The sequence below is a fragment of the Camarhynchus parvulus genome, chromosome Z, assembly GCF_901933205.1.
Source record: "Camarhynchus parvulus chromosome Z, STF_HiC, whole genome shotgun sequence".
Lineage (NCBI taxonomy): Eukaryota > Metazoa > Chordata > Aves > Passeriformes > Thraupidae > Camarhynchus > Camarhynchus parvulus.
This window is the reverse complement of record NC_044601.1, coordinates 29,115,884-29,137,011: the sequence shown is the minus strand read 5'-3', so window position 1 is coordinate 29,137,011 and position 21,128 is coordinate 29,115,884.

The window sequence follows — 21,128 nt, the reverse complement described above, 5'->3', positions numbered from 1 at the left end:
GACACACAGCTTGACCACATAATTTGCCTACAGATCTACAGATAGCAAAGTGTGAGTGCAAATGAGGCCTGAAGAGTAGAAATTCAGGAGTTATAAGTGATCCTGGTACCTTGTTCCCTTAAGAAAGGTGTGTTTTTCTTGTGCTAAGACCTTGATCTGTTTAAATTAGCCCTGCTTGCAACACTAGGCATTGATTTAATTTAATCATGTAAGCCTCTTGTCTGTTGAAGTTAGCTTAAACACTAGCTTTTGGTATTTTTCTGATTTATTTTCTTTTACTATCATAATTTTTTTTCTAAGACATGTTTTTCCAAAGTATTTTTATTTCTTCCTCTGTAGACTTCTAAAATACACTCTTTCTTCTCAGTGTCTCCCACTAAATTCCTTGTTCATTTGTAATGTCAGCTACTGTAGGATCCACCTACCAAAGCCCACCTAATTGTTAGTCATCTCTCCACCTCACCATCTGCAGGCCATGCCATTCATGGCATCAAATCCCTGCTCGCCATATTTCAGTTACTCATATCTTCCTTTCAAGGTACGATTTACTTGGATACACTTCTCCTTCTTAAACCTGTTTTTCTTAACCTCAGGCTTCAAAGTCACAATCAAAATATTTGGTTGGATAATAAGAGAGGTAGTCTAGCAATGTGGTGTGCAAAAGCCTTCATCCTCCATTTCTGAGATCCAAGTGTCCCTGCATGGTGATGGCTGAGTAGTCTTTCTGTTCACAGGAGAAAAAAAAAAAAACAGTGACCTCAACTGCTCCTTGTATGTCTTTCCCTCGAGACCCTTCGCTGCCTTCACTGCCCTCCTTTGGTCACTCTCTAAAAGCTTTTTGTCCTTCTTTCATTGTGGCACCCAGAATGGCCCCCAGCACTCACAGTGAGGCTGCCCCAGAGCAGAGCAGAGCAGAGCAGAGCAGGACAATCCCCTGTCCTGCCTAGCTGTGGTGCTGTGCTTGATGCACCCCAGGACAGAGCTGGCTGTTTTGGCTGCCAGGGCACTGCTGGCTCACATTCTGCTTGCCATCAACCAGGACCACCTAGCCCTTTTCCATGGCACTACTCTCCAGCAGCTTTTGAAATAATAGCTTCTAAAATTTAATAATTGCTGGCTGTTAGTCATATACAAGCTAATAACCCTTTCAGGACATTATGTCGGTGACATAGATCACAGAATGATAGACCCATAGAATCATATAGGTTGGAAAAGAACTGTAAGATTTTTGAGTCCAGTCTTTAACATACTGCTGACAAATCTTCCACTAAACCATGTTGCTGAGTGCCACATCTACACATTTTTAAACTACCTTTGGACATAGTGACTCAACATTTCCCTGGACAGCCTTTTCCAAAGCCTTTTGGCAAGGCTCTGGTGAAGAAATTTTTCCTAATATATATGCAGTGAAGTGAGAGACTCAACAGTTTTTGGATCTTGAGATTTTTAGTCATGCTGGACATTTGTTGGGAGATGCAGTATTGGCTACAATGTTAATGGGATGGTGATCTAGCTGTAGCATTTCAGGGATAGTCATGACAGAAACAGGATAAAGCAAAGCATAACTGTGACCTCCTGAAAACTGGAGCAGGCAAATAGTCCAGATGGGCTGTAGATTTTTGATTACTGGGAAATCAAAACTGTGCCACTGCACTGGATGAGTGGGCAGTGAGATGAGACAATTTGCTGAATGGCAGATCCCAGAGGTCCATCACCAACGGCACAGAGTCAGGTTGGAGGCCTGTCACTGCTGGGGTCTCACAAGGTTCAATATTGGGCCCAATGTTATTTAACTTATTCACCAATGACTTGGAAGAAGAAGAAGATGTCTTCTCACCAAGTTTACTGATGTCACAAAGCTGGGAGCAGTGGCTGATGCCCCAGAGAGCTATGAGTCTTTCAGAAGGAAGTCTTTGACAGGCTGGAGTGATGGGAAGAGAAGAAACATCTGAAATTCAACAAAGGCAAGTTTAGGATCTTGCATCTGGGGAGGAACAACCCCAGGCACCAGCCCAGCCTGGGGGTGACCTGCTGGAAGCAGCTCTGTGGAGAAGGACCTGGGGGTCCTGGTGGACAACAAGCTGTCCATGAGCCAGCAGTGTGTCCTGGGGGCCAAGAAGGCCAATGGCATCCTGGAGTGCATTAGGGAGAGCATTGCCAGCAGTTGAGAGAGGTGATCCTGTCCCTCTGCTCAGCCCTGGTGAGGCACATCTGGAGTGCTGTGTCCAGCTCTGGGCTCCTCTGGACAAGAGAGTCAAGGAGCTACTGCAGAGGGTCCAACACAGGGCTAGGAAGATGATGAGAGGACTGGAGGTCTCTCTCATGAAGAAAATCTGAGGTAGCTGGGTTGGTTCAGCCTGGAGGAGAGACAACTGAGAGAGCACCTTATCAATGTCCCTGAGGGTAATGTCCCTGAGTCCCAATGTATCTGAGTATCTGAAGGGAGGGTGTCAAGAGAAAGGGGCTGGGCTCTCTCCAGTGGTCTACAGCAACAGGACAAAGAGCAATGGGCACAAGCAAAATACAGAAAGCTCCATTTGAAAGTGAGGAAAAAGTTCTTTATTTTGGGGGTGAGAGAGCACTGTGAAACAGGCTGCCTGGAGAGATTTTAAAGTCTTCTCTGGATGTATTCAGATCCCATCTTGATGTAATCCTGTGCAATAAGCTACAGGATGGCCCTGCCTGAGCAGGGAGGCTGGACTACATGATCTTACTGGTGGTCCTTTTAAACCCTACCTGTTCTGTGATTTTGTGGTTCTGTTTTAAAAAGTCAAAGGGGCAAGGGGGCAGCAGTATGACAATTCGTGTAATGCCGTGAGAAGAGTGCAAACAAGTGTCATGCACAGATGCATGCCTGTGGCATTAGTAAGTCAGGTAGAGGTGCAGTCACCAGGAGGGTCAGATGGACCAACACCTAACCTCCATTCATCACCCACCAGCAGTGACAGAGAGGACAGCAGTGAATTTTGCCTATTTTATATGATGAGTATGATCAGTTTTTGCTGGAAAGCAAAACAGAGGGCTAAACAACCTCTTCTGTCTCACTTTCTGATTCTGTTTGACAGCCTGATCTGAGCCACGTGTCCCACTCATGCATGGATGTCTTCCCTGACTTGCTGGTATCAGAGTTATGCAGGAGTATTCCAGGCAGGGCTGCTGGCAAGCAGCACATTTTACCTGAATGCTGGCTGCTTGCAGGGGCGTTGTTCATATTCATGCAAGGGTGAGACCCTGAGGCTCAGAAATGAGAGTAATTTAGCAGTATGAGAGTTTTGGAAGGACACGTGAAGATCCCTCTCTTCTGCTGTCTGTGGGAGGGAGGGTGAGCAAAAGAGAGCTTATTTTAAACACGAACTAAGTGATTTTTAGTGACTTCTTTGAAGAAAGAAAAGACACATTTTTTAGTCTTCCTGAGTAATTTAAAGTGACAGAATCTGGTGAGAGACAGCAACGTTTTATTAGGCATAAAATCCTGAAAAATATCTCACAGTTGTAACCCTGAGACAGAAATAGAGGTGCAAAAATTTTGTAATATTTTGAGAGGCTTGGTAATATCAGCATACTCAATCCTCTGTTTTCAAAAATATGTCAGCCATCAGTGAAAGGAGTGTGGCGGGTGAGAAGACTGGTTTGATCAGGGATGAAGAAGCTTTTTCTGAAGTTCCTCCTACAGCAAAATCTCCATTACATTACAGCCTGGAAGAAGATAGGGAAGGAAGGGAGATCTCTTGCCCATTCCTGTTGTTACACCCAAATCAGAAGTAATTTTCCAAACAATTTGTGTGTTTACTGAAAATAATACCTGAATCTGATGCTGTCCATGAGGAAACAACTTGATGTTTTACAAAAGGGGAAAATGAAGCACAGAGCCTTAAGTATTAGAAGCTTTTCAACGTGGTAAAGAGAAAGAATACCAGGAAATAAGTAACTATAGGGATTGCAAAAAGGAGAGCATAAGAACATTTTCAACATGGTGAGGTTTTAGAAAGATTCAGTCCAAACAACATGCAAACCAGCTGAATCTACCACAGCATGAGAAACATTGAAAGGCAATTCTATTGTTGCTTCCCACAAGGGCAACTTTTCCAGCATGGTAAGAGGTAGGTAGGTCAGGGTTTTGCTGTTACCTTTCAGGGCAGAGATTAAAGTGCCTTGAAGCTGTGTCTCTCGTTGGTAACTAGCAGCAACACAGCCAGGCAGACTGTAGAGCATGAACTCTGAGCTGTTGTTCATGGTAATGGTCCCAGCTGCTCTGTGTGCACGTGTAGTTTGTCAAGAATATGAATCAGGATCTCAGAGGCAGTAGCTTGCAGCTGGCACCATGAGGACCTTAAAGTGAACTCTTGTCATGTAAAATACCATATCCAGCTTCTCCTCCACCCATGGGTACAGAATTCAGCCTCTCTGCTCATGGGTCCCTGCTGAGTTTTACTCCTATGGTGTTTATAAGGTATGGGAAGCATGTCACTCTTCCTGACGCAGTAGAGGTACAGAATGAGATTTTTTTTGGACACATTTTGTGTAGCCAGAGCAAGAGTTTTCATAAACGCATGTGTGCAGTCCATTTATGTTGTAAGTTGCATGTTTTATGTAGACTGTGCAGAAAAGCAGTGGTTACATGAGAGATATTTGGTGTCAGCTGAATAATGATCACAGATTGCATCTGTGTGCCTTCCTTTTATCTCCTTCAGCCTACCTGTGTTCAACAGGCCAGAGCCCTTTTTAAGATGCCTTTTTGGAAAATTGGAAGCATTTTGGAGTTTGCCTACCCCATGAAATGAAGAGGCATTTTGATGTTATCTCAAGTACAGAAATGTTACGCAGGTGTGTTAATACAGCCCCTGTTCAGTGACAACTAGCTTAACTAAAAGGTAAGATGAATTAACCAGTGTTAAGTGGCAAACTAAGGTGTCCTCTGTACTTCTGTTGTCTCAGGTTTCTCCATAAGATGCTGCATCATGCTGCCTAAGCTCACCCTTTCTTGAGTTTGATAGGAACTGGGTCAGGCTAGTACTGCCAGCCTGAATAATTTTACTGCAAACTGTGAAGTTTGGGGGTGTTTCCACAGCTTCTTCAGGAAGAATTGAATGGAAAGGTTCCCACAAATCTGCCCTTATTCAAAACTGGTCACCCTCTGTAGCTGACTGTAAGACAGAGCCAAGTCAAATGGCTGCTCTTCTTCACTTTTATCCTGAAGTGTATCATCCATTTTTGGCTGTGTTGAAGGGATACCCAAATGCAAAAAGACAGCTGCTCCAAGCTTAGAGGGGTGAGAAGCTGTGGGGAGCCTAGCATGGAAAAGTGAAAATGTGCAAGTAGTACTGAAGGGGAGAGACGTGACAGAAAGAGAAGAGTTGAGCTTGGAAGAAGGGCTAAGTGTAGCATGGCAGGTTATTGGGTCCCTGCCCAGAAAAGGGGGGCAGAATTGTGGCATTACCACTCTTATTAGCTGGGAGGGAGCAGGCAAGGCAGAAAGTCTCAAGGACATAGGAGGGATACTGGGTCTCACAGTGGTGGGAGGAGAAAGGTAAAGAGGAACAAAATGTCTTTCATTATGTTTGGGAAATCATAATTAAAAGATTTGAAGCGATCAGGTTCAGCTAAATAGAAATTATGTACTTTGAAAGTATAGGAATAAAAGACTAAAATTACCCACAGACTGTAATTATAACTCCTGCCCTCTGATCAGATTAAAGGGTTTCCAACAGGTGTAAATGTGGCAGCTATTGTAAAAATATTGTTTTAGTCTTACATGTAAAGACCTGTGCAGTTCACACAAGATTTAACAAAAAATTACTTGGTAACAGGATACATGAAGACAAATATTTCTTATGGTAGCTATGGCCATTCATTTTCACTCTGTTTTCTTCGTACGGGAGGGAAATTTGAAACTGGGGTGAAAATGGGGAGGAAGTGGAAACTGTAAAAAAAAAAAGGGTGCTTGTTCCAGAGGCTTGGGAAGGTACATGGAAGGGAAGCAGAGTCTATAACCGAGCATCCAGGCTGAATCATGGCTACTTGCAAATCACTTATGTCTGACTTTGGAGCTGAATGTACACATGTTTTGGCAGAGGCATAGCCATTTTAGAGGCTAGGCTGAGGACGGTGATGTGTGTTTTCTCTTCTCTCACTTTCAACCCCACAGTGACTGTAAGGGTTTCATGGGCATATTTTCCCATGTCATAGAGGAATCTGGATAGCTGTCAGTACTGAGGATGCCAAAAGAACACCTTGCTGAAGGCAGTGTTTCTAGAGTCTTGCAGAGGTCAGACATGGGTCCCCTGCTCCCCTCCTTACGAGTCAGACATCACCCTGTGCCTGGACTACAATACTTTTCATGCTTCTGCCTCTGTTTCCCCCTGAGTTGTGGAGAGGATTGGAGTTCTCCACCTAGGAACTGGCAGTTCCAAAAGGAGCAGACGTGCTGATTTCTGCTGTATGGATCTGAGTAAAAGGATCCTGCAGGCTACATGAAAAGCAGATGAGGTAGCATTCATCAAGGTACTTGTGCAATCCAGACTCCTCACAGCAGCCCAGCTCTTCTCTGATCGACAGCTACATTAGAAAAATGAAATTTGAACGCAGCTTTGCAGGCAGTGCAGAACGTGGGTCATGTGAATTTTCCACCTGAATGTCTTCCATAATCTGTGTTCAGTCAGGGTAAAAGAGAAAGCAAAACCCTGACATTGCCAGTGTTATGCAGATTGTGTTTTCATAGATTTTACTTTTGAGAGTGGAGTGACTTGCCAAACCTCTGATGTGACATGTGATTTGGAGATAAATTTCCATATGCTGTTTAAACCTTGTCACTATCACAGTTCACTTGTCATTTATAAAAAGAATACTCATACCTTAAGTGGAAATATCAACATGTAGAGTTACTATCTTGTAGATACTGTCATCCTGCAGATCTCTTGTCCCAATCCACTTCCACTTTGCAGCAGTGTTAGATGTAATGCCAGGATGCAACAGCTACCCTGAAGTCTGTCAATGGGGATTTATGAAGTTCTCTGTATTTCCTATACTTCTTTTACAGTAAAAGAAAAGCAGCTTTAGCTAGGTAATTAATTGCTCAGTATCTTTGTGTCTCAGCAGCCACATACTAACTCTTAACATTCTCATTTCACCTTTCCCATCTGTTCTGTAAAAATTTATTATGCCTTGATCTACTTGATCTTTGTTTTGCATTAACATTGTTTTGGATATTACAGGGTCTCTGTCTCTGAATCTGGTTTTCATAGCAGAACATTTTTAACCTTTTCCTAAGTGAACTTCTGTGTAACTCTAGAAGTGTCCCAGAGAAGGATGGGCGGTTGCTCGATCTTAAGTGGAAGAGACAGTTACATAAAGATTGGCAGGCACAACCTGAAAATCTTGTGAAATATTTGTTAGGTTCTTGTTTTTATGACTACAATGTTCTTAGCATTCCCAGAATTTGCACCCATTCAAATAATGAAATTTGAATTTTCTGTTTTGCTTTTATGAAAGTTGATGTGAGACAAGGATGCCTTGTGGTCTATTAAAAGGAATGAAGGAAAATCAATATTTCAGCATTTAATTGCAATTGAATACTTAAAGTTACTTTTGTTATTTTTCCTTTGCTTTCCAATCTGGATGCACAGAAAATATTTTTATCCAAACGATAAAATACAGCTACGCCCTGAAAGACTATACTTCTGACATGCAATTTTATTGTTCCTCTTGCTTTTGTTTCCTCTGTTAGCAATTTTTTTTTGCACCGGTATTGTTTCATTTCTGTCTCATAACTACTAATCAGAATGAGAACTCTCTAGTGAAAAGAGTACTATGCTGGGATGAGGGGCAAACAGGAGTAAGAATATGTATCACTATTTAGCTTTTGGGCTCCTGGGTATAGCTGTAGTAGGAAAAAAAATTGCAATCTAGCATAGTCTAGTGGGGAAACTAGATATCTTCCTGCCCTAAGTCCCTGAATCCCATTGAAAATGGGCTAGATCTGATTTTATGACAGTCATGGAACAATTAAGAAGCAGTATCAATGTTAGGACCTTTCATTTTGCTAGTTTAAGGTCCCAAAGACAATTTAAGCTCCTCAATTATTTCTTGCCACAAATTTATAGTCAGGTAATTATTAGCAGTGAGTTTTATTTATTTAGATTGCCTGAGCAGAAAGAAGCTATGTTCACAGGATTGCTATGGGGGATGTGAAACAGCCACCTGAATACCCTCAGTTAATTCTGCTTGAACATGAAAAGTCTTTGCCCCTGAAGAGGCAAGTGTGTGCACCATTCAGGAGAGAATGTCTCACCACAAAACTGTGTGGCAGGAATGGGCAGTGGAGCACTTTGTGGGATTGCTGCTCTTAAATAGCTACCAAAGGAAGGAGCAGTCACACTAACTACACCATAGCTGTGCATAATCCATTGTCCTGAAGGCAAAGGAATAAATAAAGAAACTGGGGCAAGGGGTATTCCTGGAAGGATACTTGCTGGGATTGACTTTTACAGACCAAGGTCAAGTAAAGGATTTAGGACACGAGTTATTAATTCAACTTTCCAGTGTTTAATCAGTCTCTGTGTACTATGGCTGTGTGGGTACAAGATTTCATCTCTGTTAGGCTACAGACCTCTCACCATACTACCAGTCTTCCCAGCTGCATTTCGCCTTGTCCTGACTGTCAGTTTCCTTTTATGGACATCAATGCCATTTCCAATCCTTTTGCACAAGGATATGCTGACTAAAACCTGCTGCCATTGTACCCACAAAGACAATAACTGGATGGACTTTGACATCCTGAGGGCATGGTGACATGTCTTCGTGTGTTTGGTGAGTCACAGTGACATGGAGAGCCATGTCAGCGCAGCACAGGCTTTGTCCAGCACAGTGCATCACTGCTTGGTGGGATACCTCTGTCTGTGTTACCAGATGGAAGTGGAGATGAGCATGGCTGTAGAGGGCAAAATGAAGTGAAACAGCAACCAACAATCCTGAATAGCAGTTGCTGACAGAAATAAAAGGTGTCCATGTGGGTTTTTCATGTGAAATACATGTGGGCCAAAGATGCTAGTGACCCTAGGGGTGAAAGAAAACAGAGAGAGCAAAAGCAATTGCAGAAGGTCACTGCGAAAGTCCTCAGAAGAAAAGGGAGAAATGTATGAAATCTTTGGGTCACACATGTAGATTGTGTGAAAATCCTCAGCTGATTTTAACAGAGTTGATCTTTTTCATGTTGCCATGATGGTACTTCTTTCGAGGTAGAAGTCACAGAAAGTGAGGCTGTTGTGTGGGAATCATGTTGGGAGATTCATGAACCTCTGTAAGAGACAAAAAACAAAGGAAGGGCAAAATCACTGGGTTTCTCTGTGAAGAAAGCTTAGGAAGCCGAAGGGACTGGGGAAGTCATATGTGTGCCTTGCCACTACCACATGGATGTGTCCTCCCTCTGCCAAGACCCTTCTCACCACAAGGCTGCCTCATCAGCATGCCAGGGATGGTCAGTCTCTTGAGGTGCATTGCCTCACTGGTCCTGGTAGCCTGGGAGTCTGGGATGGGCTGTGTTTGGAGATAACAAGATGGGTGGGTCTGCCTTCCATCTTTCTCCCTCCACAGAATGCAAGACCACCATTTGCACCCTAGATGTTTCTCAGGGGCCTGGTGCCAGGCTGCCTGAGCTCTTGAAAGCTTTATCCCATGTTTTCTGACTCTGACCTTTATCTTATCATGAATTTGAGACATCATTATATATGTCCTCTTTATTTTGTAAGAATAAAGACAACTAAAGAAAAATCAAGGCAGAGAAAAGCTTCCAGTAAGTCATTAGTTTGTAATCATTAGGTTTTTTTCTCCCGTGCAATGATTGTTTCCATGGAGACTGGAGCAAACCAGTGGCTACAAGTGTGCTTTCTGCTGGTTCCTGTTTCCACAGAAACATGTACACTGGATTGCCAGAAATTAAGTTACTCTTGTCCAGACAAACAAAGTGGCATGATTTGGGAGTAACAAGTTTCTTTCCAATTTTGTGCTCAGATGGTTAGTTGCAGAGAGTCTGGGCATGGCAGAGCATCTCGCAGCAATCCTTGTAGCAGGTGTAGTGTGCTAATCCCAAAGAATTTTGCTGGCTATGGGGGGAGATTACCAAACTGAAGACACCATAGAACATTGAACCTAGAAAAAAGCAGGGCTATAATATGGTCAGTAATTGTGGCTGATTGCTCTGCTACTAGAGACTGCCCTGTCACTGTATTTGGGTGCCACCCTTGGTGGGCTGCGGGAGCAGGAGGAGCTGCCTTCCACGCACGCACAGCACACAGGTGCTCTTGTGAAGGGCATCCAGCACAGCCACAGTAGAAAGATTTCCCAGAAACAAACACTTGTTCCTTTCAGAATCTGGGGATAGCTATTCCATTATTTTCACTGCTGAAGTTTTTGGATGACCAAGCAAATAATCTGCTTAGGTGACTTGTGCTTGCTGCTGCAAGAAGTTCTCCCTTTTCATTGGTGTAACTGCTGAGGTTGTCTTGCTGGCTGGTACAAAACCCACGTGCATTTTGGAAGCAGATAGTCAGCTAATGTGAGCTTTAAGTTGGATAGGGAATATACTATAGTGTACAACATTGTCAAAAACTGGGTTTATTTACATGCCATGTTTGATTTAATTTCTTATCAACCCTTATATAAACTGCTTTATATGCAACAGATAGTTAGGAAACAAGTTGATCCCTTATGTGGCTATAAATGATCACCATTTCCTATTCTTTTGTTTGTAGAATTTCTGTCACTGAAAACTGTTGATTCTGTCTAGATAACACACATTTTTTATTGCCATTTTTCTACTCTTCAGACAAACTCTAAGAATATTGTTCCTGGCACAGCAGGCCACTAGAGAAGGGCTTAGAAAATGACATCCACTCTAGCTAACAATGGATTCAGTTGAGGCATTAGATCAATTTCGTGTTGATCCAATTGTATTTCTTTAGGAATAAAAAAGAAAATTATTTTGAGATTTGAGATACTGTTTTAATGTGCTGGATTGTCATTAATAGACAGATTAAGGGCCATTGTGAGATTAAAGGTATCTCTCAAGTTTGACATTTCCTTCAAAAGGGCATTTCCAATAATTGTTGGGTCAGGTATATTTTACTTCCTTCCAGAGAAAGACAGATATGAAGGCCAGAAGAGACATCCAGCCCAAACTGCTGCAATAGAGATGATATACTTTCATCTATTACTGCTGTATATAGGACCATAACCTTGTGGAATAAGCTTCCCTGCCAAGAAAAATATTCTTTCAGAATTTGAGCAGAAAAAAAGAATCCACTGCTTTCAGAAATGGCTTGTCCTAATGGTTAATCATCCTTGCTGTAACAAATTGTTCCTTGTTTCTAATTTGTCTGGCATTAACTTCCAGACAGTGAGTTTATGCATGGCTTTTTTATCCATTTTAAAAATCTCTTTAATATTTGTGATTTTCTCTCAGTGAATCTGCCTGTACTCTGTGATCAAGTCACCCCTCTATCTTCTGATTTTTTTTTTTGTGATAAGATAAGCAGCTCAGGCTCCTTGAATCACTTATACAATAAGGCTGTCCTGAAACCACAATTTCTATTCTCATGAAAGTGTCTTCAATTTTTTTAACATCTCTTTGTAAGTATAAGGAAATCTATTTTTAACATCCTTTTAAAAGCATAGACAAGTGAACAATTTATGGGATTCTGACATTGAACTCATCAGTTTCTGTTTAGAAAGCTAGAAAGACCTCAGTGCTAAATCCTATTCCCTCATTCATACACATGGAAACCCATTTACTTGTTAGATATCATGTTGCGCTAGGAGCTTATGGGTAATTTTTTCTGTTGTTAGTCCTGAATAATTTTTTGCCTCCTTTTAGCATATAGTTTGCGGATGTGGCTTAGGTCTTAAAGCTCGCTGGTGGTATCTGTTTAAATCAGACAATAGCTTATACCTCTTGACTCAAAGGTCTAAATTTTGTCATCCAAGCCTCACTCATTTGTCCAAATTTATGAGTAATTAGGGTTGTCTAGACATGGGACTTTCTCACAGAGCTGCTCTTGTGGACAGTGTGGTACTGGGTCTGAGTGACCAGGTGCTGCTTGTCATAATCTGGCTTCAGAGACTCAGTCTTCCTAGAGACCTGGCAAAGAAATTAAAATGTGCATAATACATGTGCTCTGTACTAAGGAGTTGTACAGCTGCAGTGCAGGGAACTGGAAATGCTCTTCACATTGGAGTGGTTACCTTCCCTGCAACCATTACTCATTTATTTGCCTTCCCCTGTGCTACGCTGTGGAGCCTTTCATCTTCAGCAAAGAACATTCATTTCTTTAACAGATATTCATTTTAAGTGGGTGTATTCTATTTTTGGCACATCCATTTCATATCATTAGAATATCACCCTGCAGTGCTGGGGTGTATTTATTTATTTATTTATTTTTAATTTTCAATTTCTCTCATATCTGCAACTGGCTGATTTTTTCTCCATGTGAGTCAGGAGGGAAGCTGATTTCTCAAGTCATCTGTATCTTCCATGTGTCAGCTGTCAGCTGTACCCCAACAGGGGTGGAACAAAACAATCGGCGGCAGATTGCTTCGAGGCTCTGCTGATGGGAGAGGCACGGGCTTCTCCCACAGCCCTGGGATGCTGGGAAGGTTAAATCCACTGATCTCTAGCTGCTGCAGCCCTGACCCCTGCCATGCCTGAGGCCTGGAACTGAATTCAGCTGCCTCCAGCTAGGCTTTGCTTAACCACCTTGCTGTCAAGAGATGAACGAGGGAGTCCAGTAGGGCAGGCAGCCTCAGCCACGAGGCAGAGACGTGTCTGGGTGCCCTCGACCCTGCTGGGAATGTGAGCACACAGCTTTCCACAGCAGAAAGAGGGCAGCTCAGGGCTACCTCTGTATCTTGGAGGTCTCTGCCATCCTAAATGTTTCCATGACTCCCACATGACTCGGTGCTTGCTGTGCTCCTGCACGGCTGTAAAGGCCAGTATGGAGAGGTTCAATTTTCCAGTAAACTTTTCCATAAGGAAAAAAACCCTTTTCATCCTGGAATGAACTGAAAAATACCTGACCTGCTGGTTACTGCAGATGGAAATTTGAGAGCAAGGATCAAACATGCGATATTAATAATTTTGTTAGTGCCTTTGCAGTGTGGGCTTTCGTTATTCTGCTGGTAGCTGCCTGAACAAAATTCTGTACTAATCAGTGTTGGCTCCACTTGCTGGCAACTGTTCTTCTGTTCACAGAAATACTGATGACATGACAAGCAGAAAAGAAATGTATTAGAGTAAAAAAGGGTACTCTTTGGACCAGAATTTAGAATCTGAATGCAAGGAAACATTTGTTAATTTTTGTGATGTAAAGTATTTGAAGTATTTCAAATATTTCAAATAAAAAATACTACTGTGAAGTATACACAGTAAAAGCATAGTAAGAAACCAAATTACTCCTTCAGCTGGAATAGTAATCAAAAAAAAGGGTTAAATAACTTATTATAAATCAATGACCAGTTTTTGCTGAATGAGTTACTAAGTGCACTCTGGTGCTTTTCTTTCCCTGTCAGGTTGTTTTATGGTAGCAGGATGATACAAGAAGCAGTCTGTCTGCAGCCAGCTTGGCCTGCACAGGGAGCAGAACTGAGGGATTCCCAGCCAGGAGAGGACAGTCACTCTGTTGGAGCTCAACAAACTCCTGATAAATCTTTGCTAGTTTGGAAGGAGCATATCTGGAAAAGGCATAGTGAGGCACCAGGTGAACAGCAGTGCAAACAGCCTTTAATTTAATTCCTGTCCATAGGATGGCTGATTTGTGTTAGAGTGGGAGAGAAACAAAACACAATGAGGCTGACCTGGGCATGTTTGTCACCCAGAGCCTTCACTTCAGCTCTTTCCAGGTTATGCCCCTTTTAAATAAAGGCTGTGCTGTTGAGGGCAGAACTGACTTCAGGGCTACATAACTGAGAGTGCATACAGCTCTGTGCTGCTGCCAGGAGGGCAAGAAAAAGACTAAATCCTGAGTGTAGAAACCTAGAAGACAAGGGGGCTCTTGTGTGTGTCTCAAACACAGATAGCCAGATAGTTGAGGAGCCAGACATGGATTGTTGGTGATAGCAGCCAAGAACTGTTGGTAATAATACACTGAGAAATAACAGGATGTGGCTGGAGAAGAGGCCATAAGGAGGTAGGGCAGCACATTTCTGGGATAAACATCCTAGTTCTGGCTCCTGGAGATGAGCAAAACACAGCATAAGTGCAAGGATGAGGCTCAAGAGTGGGCATGGACCACCCAAGACCCCTGAAGCCCTCGAACCCTTTTCCTGAAACGTCTAGAGGAATGGACTCTGCATGGTGGCAAATCTGCATAGAAAGTGAAAGAGTGTAGAAATAATATGTACTCCTACCAAGCCCAGGTATATAGGCACCCCCAGGACATTCCAGCTGGTTTGCCACTGGAGGCAGGAATGGTGATCTCTCTTCCTCTTTACCTTTCGTTCTCTCTTCTCATCTTTAATTCATGTCCCTTTCTCTCTTTCCTTTCACTCTACTCCTTTATCCAAAACCCACTGCCGCATGTTCATACAGGATATCAGGGACCAACTTATACAAAATTCCATGCCAAGAGTGTAATTTACTGATAGGACTCTGAAAGCTTTTTTGGACCTCCTGACTTTTGTCATTACTTTTGACCACCAGCATTTGTGAACCTTGTGTGTTCCCTTCCCTTTAAGGGTGGGATGTCACAATGAGATAAACATAAAGCACCGATGAAACTGACTGTAAATGCTGGCACAAACTCCAACTTCTCTGTAACATCTGGCATACAGCCCCAATCCAGCCAACAAGCGTTGCTTCACCAAGTTTCATCTCTGCCCTGGTAGCAAGAATGCGGCACGGTAGATATTTCACACATGTCTGCACTTAGGCTGAGAATTACAATCTGAACAGCAAACCTGTGTTCAGATCTCACTGCTCTGAGAGCTGTCAGCTGACAGTGGTTACTGCCTACCCCACTCCAGTGCAGGGCGGTGTTTTCAGCACCAGTCTTTCCTCGAGTCTGAGACATGAGTGCTGTCATACTCTGCCAACAGCATGGCTGCCTACAGTGGGCAGCAGTGCTGGAAATATCTTAGCCCAGCACGTCCTGAGTCACAGCTCTCCCTGTCAAACAGCTGTTTGGAGATCCCTGTTTGCAGATGCTTGTGCATGCTTTTCCAGTGATATCTCACAGGTCACGTGCAGCACTGAGCACCCTGATGCTGAGCACGTGTTACTAAGGAAGCCATGTCCCTGTGTGCTCCTGGCCCCAGAAGAAAGTAAAGACAGGATACATGAGTGCTGCAGTATGTAGAGGATAAAGTGGTGCCACAGAGTATGGGTGAGAGGCTATTTTGCACGTAACTGGGGGTCTGTGTTCTCTGTAACTGCAGGGAAGAAGAAAGAAAGTCAGGAGGAATCCTGATGCAAGCCTGGTCCTTGGCTTGCTCCTTATATGTTTATATGAGGCATGTTCTAGATACATTGCCAAGGATTACAACGTCTCTGGAGTTTGCAGTAAATTCAGCAGTCAGCCCATTAGGTTTACAGAAGAGGATTTACAGTTATTGTGAAACTTCCCAGGAGATGTTGTTATGTATAGGCTTAAGTTTGTCTTAGTGTGGAAGCAGGGTACAGTCCTCAGAGGAACACTTTTATTCTTGAATTTTTGATGTAGAAACTTCTCTGGAATATATCTGTAGCTTTCCTGGTTTTAGTTTTCTCTGTGCTTTTTTTCTTTGTTTAGCATCAGTGCAGGGAAACCAGGCATAATAATTTCGAGTTGTCATTTGTGAGTAGTGTTGCTACTGTGTGAGAAATATACTAGTATCCTGACAGAAATAAAATTAATTATATGGTGTTATGCAAACTTCTTATCTTTGACATCTTTTCCTTTACAAATTCATCCTATAAAACTTTGACATGTGCTACCTCTCAGCAGAGGGGCTTCTCTAAAAGTTATAATTTTAATCACCTCAGTTACCTTGTACACTCACCAGCAAGTCAATAGTTTACTGTTTCCTTGAAAATGTGTGTCTACATTACACAAAGTGTCTAGCAGGAGACAAATTCAGATACTAAAAGCTTTTGAGAATGGATTTTTCTCAAGACACTAGATATTGATCATTGTACATTGTTAGATATGTATCAAGAGATGGTTATGAAAGTACGTTTTCTCTTATAGCAGAGGAAGAGAAATACTTCAGTTTATGGAAAGCCAAGGTCATATTAAAGTAGTAACTTTCGCATCTTTGCTGAATACACCTGCAGAGTAGACATATTTCTAGTGCTGATGCAAATGCATTTTGTTTACCAGGCTGGGAGAGACACTGTCACATTGGACAAAGAAAAATAATTCGTTTTTTGGCAGCTCAGGTACCAAGAAAACAGGTGGATAAAAGGTGAAAAACATTTCTCTTATGAGAAGAAGCAGAAGGACTGAGCAGTCATAGCAACAGAGTAATTTTCATGTTTATGCTGTGTGTTTGCATCAGTATACACAGAGAGAGAGAGAGACTGGTGCCTTTATACTCCTTTCCCGAAGAAGTTTGCTCAGCTTTAATGAATCATTTTATGTCTCAGCCATGATTTACATGTCCAAGTTCACCCAAGCAATCCTGGTCCCTACAAGTCCTGTAAGACTGTATCCAGAACTGCTGCAAGGGTTGAATCTTGGCTAGTGCACAAATACATTGTCTTCTTTCTCAGCTGGAGAATGAGCAGGTCCAGAGGAGATGCTATACAGTATGTTTTTCAAGTGGAAATGCTGGCTAGGAAAGCTGCCCCAGCTTCATGGTGGTGATTAAAATGAGTGCTATCTGCCCTACAGGTAGCAAATAATGCCTCATTTCCTACTACCTGTTTCATTTTGAACAGCTTCTGGGCAAACTCTGTGGTAGCTATATATAATGTGGAGTTCACTGGTTTACATTTTAGATTTCATTATGCTCCTTAATAACAATGTGCAATAGATTTACCAAACATAGCACTCTCCAGGTTAATTTGTATTTGTTCAGTCTGATGTAGAAAATATTAAATGCATCTAAGTGATAACCATTTGCCATAGCTGTAGCTTTCTGGACCACTTTAGTATAAGGTACAGATGTAGCAGACAAATCTAACAGTTTCTGGGGAGAAGCATCAGTTGTACATTGGGAACAATTAACAATAAGAATGAAAAAATCACCCTAAAATAAAGATTTTGTTCAGAGATCAAATGCATATTAAAGTAAGTATCCACCACTTGCCAGAGGAAGGTGTGGGACTGATTATGTTTTAAGCTTGAGGAAATCCATTCATTAAAGATGACACAGTTTTAAAAATACACTTCATTCTTACGCTCGTGCACAAGTCAATTTGCAGATACATGTTTTGAACACACCACTGAAAATGGTGTTTTCACAGCTCATCACAATTACAGCCTATTAATTGACTGCAGCACCAAGGGATGAGGATTAAGAAAGGGTTTGGGATGTGGAGAAGCAGGAACACCAGGGAGGATGACAGGATACTTGCTGGAATTGGAGAAGAAATTTCTATACTCTAGCCCTTTCTCTATTACTTAAGTAAACAGGCCTGGATTCTAAACAAGATAAGATATCTGTCAGCCTCTTTCAGTGCATTTCTCAGTACTGCAGTTAACCCCAGATGGCAACTAAGTGTACTTCTATTCTCTGTGATGGGATATGGAAGAGAATTAGAAAGTGGCAAAAATACCATGGGTTGAGATAAGAATAGTTTAATAAATAAAATGAGGTAACTATATAACAACAACAACAACAATAGAGAAAAAAGGGATATAACAAAAAGATAAAGAGGAATAAAACTCAATTTAAAATAAGTGATATGCAATATAATTGCTCACCACCCAGTTAGGACTTCTCAGTCCATCCCTGAGCAGTAACAGATGCTCTCTGGGCAATTTTCTTTGTGAGCATAAAGTTCTGGGATATGGAATATCCCTTTGGTCAGTCCAGGTCATCTGTCCTGGCCATGCTCCCTCTCAGCTCCCTGTGCATCTGCTCACTGGCTGAGCACATGAAACTAGAGAAGTCTTTGACATAGAGTAAGCACTTCTTAACAGCTAAAACATCACTGTCTTATCAACATTATTCTCATAGTGAATGCGAACCACAGCACTGCACCAGCTACTAGAAAAAAAAATTAATTACCCCACTTGGAATCAAGGCACTCAGGAAGAAAGAAACATGGCAACCAATGCATCAGACCTTGTCTGAAAACTGGCAGTAACTGTACAGACAAGGGCCACTGAATTGGTTTGTGTCTGTTCAAGAATTTGACTCATTATGCCTGTGCTATTCACAGCCGGAACCTCCTCCCTGTGATCTCCTGTCTTCATGGGAGTTTGTAATTAAACTGCCCCTCAGAATTCTGGAACTTTTCAGCAGCATTCCAGGCAGTTCACCAAACTGATTATGCAAAAGCTATTAATTTTAACTACATGAGCAAAGCCAAGCCCCAAGCCCCCATCATCCCCAGTCCCCTTTGACAGATGCCTTAGACCAAGTTCCACCAACTTTTTCTGGGCTGTGCATTAGTTTTGCAAATTCACTTGATCTTGGAGCCTTAAAGGGGCTGGTCCCTGATGCAGGACTGCCTGGCTCAGAAATCTCTAATGCCTTTTTGCTATAGTATATATATGTATATATATATTTAAATTTTTAATATTTTTATGTATTTACACATACATATGAGTGGCTAGGAGAAAAAAACCCAAAAGTAGCAGAGTAAAGAGGCAGCCAGTCTGTGTTAAATTGAATTACAAGTTTGTCAATCTCTTGTCCAGATCGCTGCTCTTAGGACTTGCCAGAACCACTCATTCTGCGCTCTTCTGCTGGGCCAAAGGATGTAGCAGTAGGTTATTCATAGGGTTTGATTCCTCTTCAAATTCTTCATTCTCTCCTTCCAACTTGCCTCATGCAGAATGGCAGACCTTGGCCTACTGATGTGCCTGAACAACTCCACAAAGAGAGGCATTTCACTGAACTCTCTCGGGGTTGGCTTCTTGTTCTCTGCCCCTGAGGTGAGTTGGGTGGTCCAGGGAGCGACCCCAGGCTCTGAAGAATGAGACTGGACTCTCTGGTGTTCGGTCTTTGGATTGTTTATTAAATCTTGTCTACAAAATTTTCTCCCTGCCAGACAGAGGTCTGACCAGCAAGGCAGCCACAATGCTCTCCGCCCGCTCCCAAGGCTGTGTTGTCTTTTATACTACAAATCACGTATATCATATTTACCTTTACTTTCCAATACCTATCACCCGTGTTAGACAGTACACTTCTATTCTAAACCAATCCCCAAGTGCCAACATCACAGCAGAAGATGGAGAACAAGAAGAAGAAAGAAGGACGAGACACGCCCTGTTCCCTCCATCTTGTCCCCATTACCCCTATACCAAAATTTTTAAAACTTATATTTTCACCCTGTGTACACCTTGTAAAAACACCCTTTAAACCCATGTCACCTTCCAGCCCTCATACCAAACTGGCAATTCATTTGCAGGATCAAAGTCCTGCCACCAAGTGTTCTGGCCATCATGCCAAGATCTCCGAGCCCCCCGACGGGGTTTTGGCTCTCGATGTGGTCTCGGGAGACTCCTCACATCTGAAGTGATGTGCAGAGTTCCCACAAACTCAAGGGAGGTTTTGCACTGTCAGCCATCACTCTGACTAGCTCCCAGTGGGGCCAGCTCCACACACGTGAGAACAGCAGCATCAGAAGAGCTGGAAGGAGTCATTGTTAAAGAAAGAAGAAAGGAAAAAAATCCCAAACCAAACCTTACTTGGCACCCTTTATCATAGCACTTGGGTGTCCTCTGTCTCCACTCCCCCAGCTTCTGGATGAGTTACATATGGATCTTTGACCAATGCACAGAGTTTGTAAAACAGTAATGCTCCTTCATGAATATTTCAGTAATTTAATCAGATTACAGATACAATGTTTTTTGTTCCCTAGAGTTTCATCATTATGCCTTTTTCTGTGATTGTAGATAGTTATGTACTGCAGCTCTATTTTCCTTCATGACTCCGGGCAATAGCTTTCTACAACAGTTTGTGATATGGGTGTCTCTGTAATTTCTGGATGAAATAGGATCTTACTTTAATTGGTCAGTTCCTAGATTTTTTTAACAAAATCAGATATTGTTAACAATTCCTGCACCAGAAAATGTTTTCCAAAGCTTTTACTTCTACTTTTGGCAGGCATAGCCTAGGAAGAGAAATTGGTTCTTGTGATTTTTGGAAAAAAAGTTTTTGCTGCGGGAAGAAAGCTATAGCCTTAGCATCCCCTGTGCTGTCCATGCAGAATAATTTTCAGTAGTGGGGAGGCCAGTGCCATCTCTGTCTTTATTGATGATTTACATGTGTTGTTCATGGCTGAGCTCTGTATCTGCCACTTTTCATGCTGCTTCTGCTGACAGTATTATTGTACAGACTTTTCAATACTTTGCCCAGACATTATCACTTCTAGCAGTGCATGGCAGACATCTATTGCCTTTTTGCAAGGACAAATCCATTTCCCTTAATAACGTCTCTCCCAGCCCCTTGTCAGTCACATGGAAAACACTTTTGTCTCTAAGCATATAATTTTTGGTAATCTCAGACTGTTGCTGCTGCTCATTGTGTCTCGGTTTGGCTGTATATGTGTCAATTCCATTTGTTACAACATGATGAGACAAAAATTGCTGCTGCCCAAAAACAATGTTCAATTTAGGGTTACAGTGTTTCCTCAATATTTTTAAAATGGCCAGCAAAATAGATTTGTCTTCTAGTTACAGTGCTGGTACTATGTGTTGATAGAGTTCAAAAACTTCCTCACCCACTGTGTGGAGAAAAACCCATGCACCATGTTGCTTGAAAACTTTCTCCTATTTCACTTTTAGGCTTTAATTACCTAGGTAAAAGCATTTACGCCCTTTCTCCTGTTGTCTCCTGTAACCCAGGAAATCTAGTGGCTGCCTGAATAAGTCTGGGATGCACTGCTTTGGCTTTGGGCTATGCTACCAGTTTTGCACTTTTCTCTCCCTCTGTTCTCTTTTTAGACCAAATGTTGGAATCCCATGGTACATAATACAAATATTGTCACT